A 7,855-nucleotide genomic window follows, 5' to 3' on the forward strand; every position below is an offset into this window, starting at 1 on the left:
GCGAAAAACTCGGCGAGCAAAACCTCTATCCACCAATTCTTGCAACCGAGCTTTCAACTCCTTTAATTCCATTGGTGCCATACGACACGGAGCTATCGAAATTGAGTGGTACCGGTACCAATTCGATGCCAAATTCTATTTCCGAACAGTGGTAAACCCGCAATTCTTGGGAAAACATCCGGTATTCACAAACCACGAGCACGATTCGGGTTTCTTTTCGATTCCTTGTCATCGAGCACATACGCAAGGTACGCCGCACCCTTTTCTTACATATTTCGGGCCAACATCACGATATTACGGTGGCAACCCTTTAAGTCCGTAGACTCAACCCGAATTATTTCATTATTCGCGCACCTCAAATCGATAGTCTTGCTCTTGCAATTTACAACCGCATCATGCATGGTCAACCAATCCAAACCAAGAATAACGTCGAACTCATCGAACGGCAAAAGCATCAAGTCCGCCGAAAACAAGAACCTCGGAACACTAGGGACTTTTCTTGCACACTTTGTTGACAAGCACGTAATGACCCAAGGGTTTGACACCGAATTACAAACTCGAGAGACTCAATGGGCAAAGTCTTCTTTGGATGCTAAGGTTTCACATATATATGAATGAGTAGAACCAGGTCAATCAAAGCAATCACATTTGTATTGAAAAGAGTGAAAGTACCGGTAATAACATCCGAGAGGCAGCATCCTCGGCGTGCGCGATGGCATAAGTCCTAGCAGAGCACAAGCCTCAGATCGATGGTAGCATCTCTAGATCCTCTTTGACCGCCAACGACATTGCCCATATTTCTAGGTGGCCTACCTCGGCGATGGTAGCGGTAGGGTTTGCACTCGACTTACATTCATTCATGCATCCTCGGGCAATCCTTCATAAAGTGGTCGGCCGATCCACACTTATAGCAGGAGCGATCACGAAACCAACAGCTCCCGAATGCCATTTGCCACAATGTGGACACTCCGCCTCTCTCGGCGATCATTTCCACCACCGGCGATCGAGGTGACTCGTGTGGTCACAGGGGTCGATCGCGTCCTCGTCTAGAAAAGCCCAAACGCCTCTAGACCGGCTCACATCATCTCGAAATCTCTTCGATGCTTGTTGAAGAGACTTTCGAGGACCTCTTCGAATTCTCCGGTTCCCACATCGCTTTTTGTTTCTCCTTTCTAAGCTCTTGACTTTACAAGCTCGCTCAACAAGTACTACAAACTCTCGTATCTCGAGGATGCCAACAAACATCCTTATATCATCATTCAGCCCATCCTCAAGCGTTTACATAATAGCTTCGGACGAAATGCATTCTCGCTGCATCTGGCTAAGCCTCACAAATTTTCGTTCATAGTCAGAATCGACATCGAACCTTGCTTAAGATCAAGGAATTCCCTCCGCTTTTGGTCGATGAATCTCGATCGATATACTTTTTTCAAACTCGGTTTGAAAGAATTCCCAAGTCACTTGCTCTCTAGGCACCACAAGTCGAGTACTCCACCAATAGTAGGCGAACTCGCGTAGCAAGGAGATGGTACACTTTAAGCACTCATCGGGTGTACAGGATAGCTCATCAAGCACCGGATAGTGTTATCTAACCAAAATTCAGCTCGCTTCGGCATCATCATCATCCGTAGCCTTAAATTCAGTGGCCCCATGTTTTCGAATCCTATCGATCGGGGCTTACTTGACCTTATTTGGTCAGTCACCGGAGGTATTGTAGGTGGGGTTGCATTTGTCGGGAATGGAGGTTGTGGAACAGTACCGTGTTGGTTCGAATGTATTGATTAAACCATTCGTTCATCACACTATAAAAGGCTTGCCTAGCCTCGTCATTAGGATTGCTGGCCATAGGTTGAGAGTCCGCCGGCGCTGTCCCTTGCGCGGAGCAGCGCCACACTCTCCACATCATCAGCTATCGCTCGGTTGGGATCGGATCCATTGCTATAAACAAACACAAAGTCAAATTGTCGAAATCACCACACTATCGATTCATCATTTAATGGCATGTATAGCTAGACCCCAAACACATCACGGTAGTCCTAGAATCGACTAAACCGTGGCTCTGATACCAATAAAATTGTAACACCCGAACCCGAGACAATCGCCGATTGTCGGACACGAGGGTTAGCAAGCCAAGTTCACTTGTTTTGCCCATCCATTTGACATTTCCAGTCAGGCTGGAAAAACTGCGTCACTGTCGCCTTAAAATCATATCTCGAGTTTCAAAACTCGAAACTGGTTTCGTAAATTTTCCATGAATTTAGACTCATATATACATCCATGGATTTATTTCTAGAATTTTTGGTCGGGCCAATTGGTACAGTTTATTAGTTAAAGTCACCCATGTTACAGGGATCGACTGCTCTGACCTTCGCGCGGTATAACTTGAATATCTCTCTGTACAGGGCTTTAATGCTGGTGCCGTTTGTTTCTAATGAAACTAGACTCAAAATGGAATCTTTACATATAAGGTATGTCTCCTAATTCTTTTTGGATAATTTATAGTAAATTTTTAAAGTTGCGACAGGGAACCCAGAAACCGTTCTGGCCCTGTCTCACAATAGCTTTAATATCTCTAAACATGTAACTCCTATGACCATTTCGTTTCTTCCATATGAAAATAGACTCATCAAGGTTCATTTACATAGCTTATTCACTATTTAATTCCATTCCTACGAATTTTGGTGATTTTTCACATTCACGTCACTGCAGCTGGCAGCATCTGTTTTTAAGGTAGGTCTTACCTATTTGGTAGTCTCCATGAACCAACTAGTCTTGCCATACATAGGTTCATATATGATCAATTTAACCATGCCAATGGCTGATCATATGACCAACATTCCCATTTCCAAGCCATAGCCACATCATGACACCAAATATATACATACAAACCACAATTAGTCTAAGTCGATACTTCACTTTTACGAGCCATTTTCGCATGGCCGTACGTATATACATCACAACATATTCAACCAACAAGGGGTAGTCCTATACATGCCATTTCAAAGTTCAACCAAAATTTATACCAAAATAGAGGCGTGGATAGTGTGGATGACTTCGACTTTATTGATCCCGAATCCGATTGCTATCGGCGAAATCTATAAAACAGAGAGCCAAAGCAACGGGTAAGCATTTTTTATGCTTAGTAAGTCTCAAGGAATATAATCAGCTCTAATTACAGCAATACATTCACATAGCCAAATGCATCATTTCATTAATACACATTCTTACTTCACACTTCATCATTATATACTTTCACAAAGTATCAATCAATTCAATAACTGAAATTCATTAGTCGATTGAGCGAATGTTGCTCAAACATGTCGACTTTCCAATGCACATATAACGTACCTTATCCTTTGGGCTTTTCGAGTGTACTAATTGAATTCATTACAGCAACCAACACTCACCTCCAGCCCAAGATTCTTCGGAATATAACCGGATATAATCACGTGCACAAATGCATCACGTGCACAAATGCCTTCGGGTCTTAGCCCGGATAGAATAACTCGCACGAATGCCTTCGGGTCTTAGCCCGGATATAGCCACTAGCACAATTGCCTTGGTCTTAACCGGATATAATTTCCAGCGTAATTGTCTTCGGGCTTAGCCGGATATCATTCAATTTCTCATGTACACATACATCAATAATCATTGGACATACATATTTCATTTTCATTACTAAGGCTCAAAACGCAAATATAATCACAAGCATATTCGCCTTCGGGACTTAGCCCGGTAGAATTCAAATGCTCATACATACATAATCAATAATCAATACACATCCATACTTTATTTCACATAATTCAAGTAGGGTCACTTCTTGAGGACTTACCTCGAGATGTTGTCGAACGGCTTTTTCGGCTATTCGATCACCTTTTCCTTCCCTTGTCCAATTGTGGCCCTCTTAGCTCTTGAGCTAATTCAAACAAATTCAATTTATTAAAACCTCATTGTGCTTGCTTATGGCGAATATGACAAGGAGTTTAAATGGTCATATGGCCACTCTTTAGCTTGAATACACAATGGTCATGCACATTTTATACTACATCAAGCAATTCAATACAATTTATTTGAGCATCAAGGAAAAGCTAAGGCCTTCAATAGGCTACCCAAGGCCGAATATTCATGTACATGTTGAGGTCAATTTTGCACTTAATACCTCACAAAACAGCATGCATTTTACTAGTTAATGCTTTGCACATTGTGGCCCAAAACTTATAATATAGCATCAAGCACTTATATGTGTGCTAGGCAATTGTGCTTGCAATTTCACAAGCATTCTTCCACATCTTCTTCTTTAAACCAATATATTCATCACTTACTTCATAGCCAAAACATCATGTGCAAACATATATATACAATATGAGCATGGCAATTTCAAGGTGTCCATAGCCATCCAAAATACAAATTTTAACTAACATGCAAGAAGCATGAACCATGCTCATGAATGCATCATGGCGAATATGACAATCATGCTCCATTCAACTTCAATCATGGTTAAACACAAAAGAAAACTCAAAATCTTACTCAAGAGTAGACAATCCATCATTGCATGCATCATCATCAAGCTTCACACTTAGCATGCAATGGCTTTATCACCATAACAACTTTGGCCAAATACCATTTCCATGGCATAACAAGGATTTGAGCCATGGCTAACATGCACATCAAATTAGCAACCAAACCATGCATGAAACTCCCAACACAACCTCATACATACCTTAATCTTGATGCAAACTTAGCCAAATCTCCTTCTAGATCTCTTCTAAACAAAGGAAATGAAGCAAAATCCCTTCTTCCTCTTAGTATTTTCGGCCAAAATGGGAGAGAGCAAGCATGAACAAATTTTTTGTTTTCCTTCTTGGTTGCACGGCAATGGGGGATGCTACTCTCACACACATTTTTTTTTCTTTTCTCACCCATGCTTAGTTGTTTATTATTTCTAACATCATCCATTAGTAAAACATGTTGGGAACATGTTCCCTTGCCCATAACCTTGTCATGGCCGCCACTCCTCCTTAGGAAGGGATTATTTGACATGCAACTCCACCTTTTGTTAACATGTACTAACAAGCCATTTAAAATTAGCCTATCATATTTCACCATGTTTCACTTTGATCCCTATTTAATACTTTCTCATACAAATGGGTAAAATTAGAGAGTGAAATTTCCACATATGCATGCACACACATAGTAAGCATAGAATATAACAATTAATTATTTTTATGACTCGGTTTAGTGGTCCCAAAACCACATTCCGGCTAGGGTCTATTTTGGGCTGTCACAAGTTTCAATAAGTAGCGAGTAAAAATGTCTTTCGAAATGAACTTCATTTCTAAATCAATGTTTTGTTTTGAGCCATTTTGGTGGCCAATGTGACCTCCGAAATCCAATTAAAACTTCTAGGTCAAATTTTGGGGTGTTATAAGGTACCTCCACATATAGTAATCCTCCATTTTAAGAAGATTTTAACTAATATCTTTTCTTTCTTTTCTTTTTTTTTTTTGTCGTAATCAAGGTATCCTCCACCAGTAGTGGTAACTAATCCCCTCGTTGATGCCAATGGTGCTCACTGAAAAGGTAATCGACTGACAATGAAATGTAATCTATTCTCATGAACAAAGATCAATTCCCGACCACATAATTAAAAGATGAAGTGAATAATTATCACACCACATCTCATAATTACATTTATCTACTAGTCTAATCAATAAATGTGCTATCAAAACTCTATCCAAATACTTCTATAAGTCTCCAAATATTTCTATCTGCTATTAATGATTTTCGACATTCCCATTAAATTTGTTTTGAAATGAATGTTTTAACTATTCATTTAAAAATTTAAATGAGTTTTGATAGAATTTATTTTTATTGTTTATAATAGATATTAAAAAAATAGTTTTATTTTTCTAACTTTTAATATTTTTGTTAAACAAATTGGGTGACATATATTTTAGAAAAGAGAAATAGATTAAGAAAACATTAGTCGAAATTTCAAGGAATTAATATCAAAACTAAATATTAATTTAACTTCAATGCACAATTTGATATATAAATTTTAGTTTCATGCAATTATGCATATGAAATTTTACTTGTAGTTTAAATATACACATTAAGCTTTGATTTTGATTCAATTGTATATATTTAAAGAAATAAATATATATATTTATTTTCATATTGAATTTATATAATTATTTATATGTGTAATATATAAACATAAAATAATGTTACGTAAATAACCTCACTAGAAGATTAGGCAAATATAATTAATTGGGGCCTTTCAAATTATTTTCCAGATTAAATAAATAAATAAATATGAAGATGGACTCAAAAGGGAAGAATAATTCAATATTATTTTTATAATTTATGAAACAATCTTAAAGTTTCTCCTAACTAATTTTGTGGGGCACAATAATTAAAAGATTTTTAGTTGTTTATTTTGGTAATAACCCTACTTCTTTATCCGAAATTTCAAATAATAATTACAAAGAAAAATTCTAAATTTTGGAAAAATTAAACAGCTAGAGCTAACCATCTTAAAACAAATTTACTATACATGCATTTATTGAAATTATTTTCTTATAATTTATACTAAATTTTGTTACACTACAATTTAGGTAAAAATAATTATACAATATATTTATAGAGAATTAACATAAGAATTAAATATTACTTTGATTAGTTGATTGGTATTGATATTGTTACTACTAAAAGATGACGTGGGATCGAGTGTGTTAAAATGAAATACCCTTCTTTTTAAGAGTTGAGAAAAGAATATGGATAGTTCTAAATATTATATATATAAAAAAAACATATATGACAAAACCTATAATAAAATTAATGTTCAAAAAAATATATAACATTTTTTGGGCAAATATGCTAATCATCTATTTATAACTCTAAATCTTTTTTTTAAATCTCATTATAAGTTCAGACGATGTCTAAAATTACATATAGCTCCTCCCCAACCCATTAATAGGAAGATAATGGCTTCAACACACTTGAACTCATGTTCAGTCCCACTGCATTGACAACAATGCCCATACCAATCGAGTTAAGACTCGATCGACACTCTAAATCTTAATTTTAATCTATATATAACTAAAATAGGATTTTAAGTTATAATTAATCTAAAATAATAAAGTTAATTTAATATAAATGTATTTATTTATAAAGTTAAATTTTAATTTCAATCAGTATATAATTATAATAGTAATTTAAGTTGTAATTAATTTAAAATAATAAGTCTATTCTAATATTACCATGACTTTTTATCTAACTAAATTATTTTTCAAATTGATATTACTTTTTGTTATTATAGTTATAATTACCACAACTTTTCTTATATTTTAGGCTTAGATTTCTATTGAGCAATAATTTTATTTTAAAATTAGCACAATTGTAACTTAAATTCTAATTATTTTTAATTGTGTAATTGTCCCACTTTTATAAAATTATAATTATTTTTAAATTTATAATAATCATAATTTTATTTTATTTAAAATTTTAAATTAAATATTATAATTATTTTTAAATATGAATTTAACAAGATGACGAAAAATAAATGATATTTTCATTAGTTTAAAAATTTTTCTAAACTCATGCTTTTATGTTTTTTTAATAAAATAAATCTTTATTGTTTGATTTTGTTCGTGGAAACCCTTTATTTTGACCGAAGTATAATACATTTAGAGAAACCAAAATATTCAAGTTACAAATAATGTTAAGATATTAAACTATCCTATTCAATTTAAGTATTTCTTTGTTAGCTTAAAATAGTTTTAACCATATAATTACAAATTTAGATTAAACCTTCTATATCCAATAAATTTACGACATATGTCAAACTGGAATA

This window comes from Gossypium arboreum, chromosome 6 (genome assembly GCF_025698485.1).
Source record: "Gossypium arboreum isolate Shixiya-1 chromosome 6, ASM2569848v2, whole genome shotgun sequence".
NCBI classification, from domain to species: Eukaryota; Viridiplantae; Streptophyta; class Magnoliopsida; order Malvales; family Malvaceae; genus Gossypium; species Gossypium arboreum.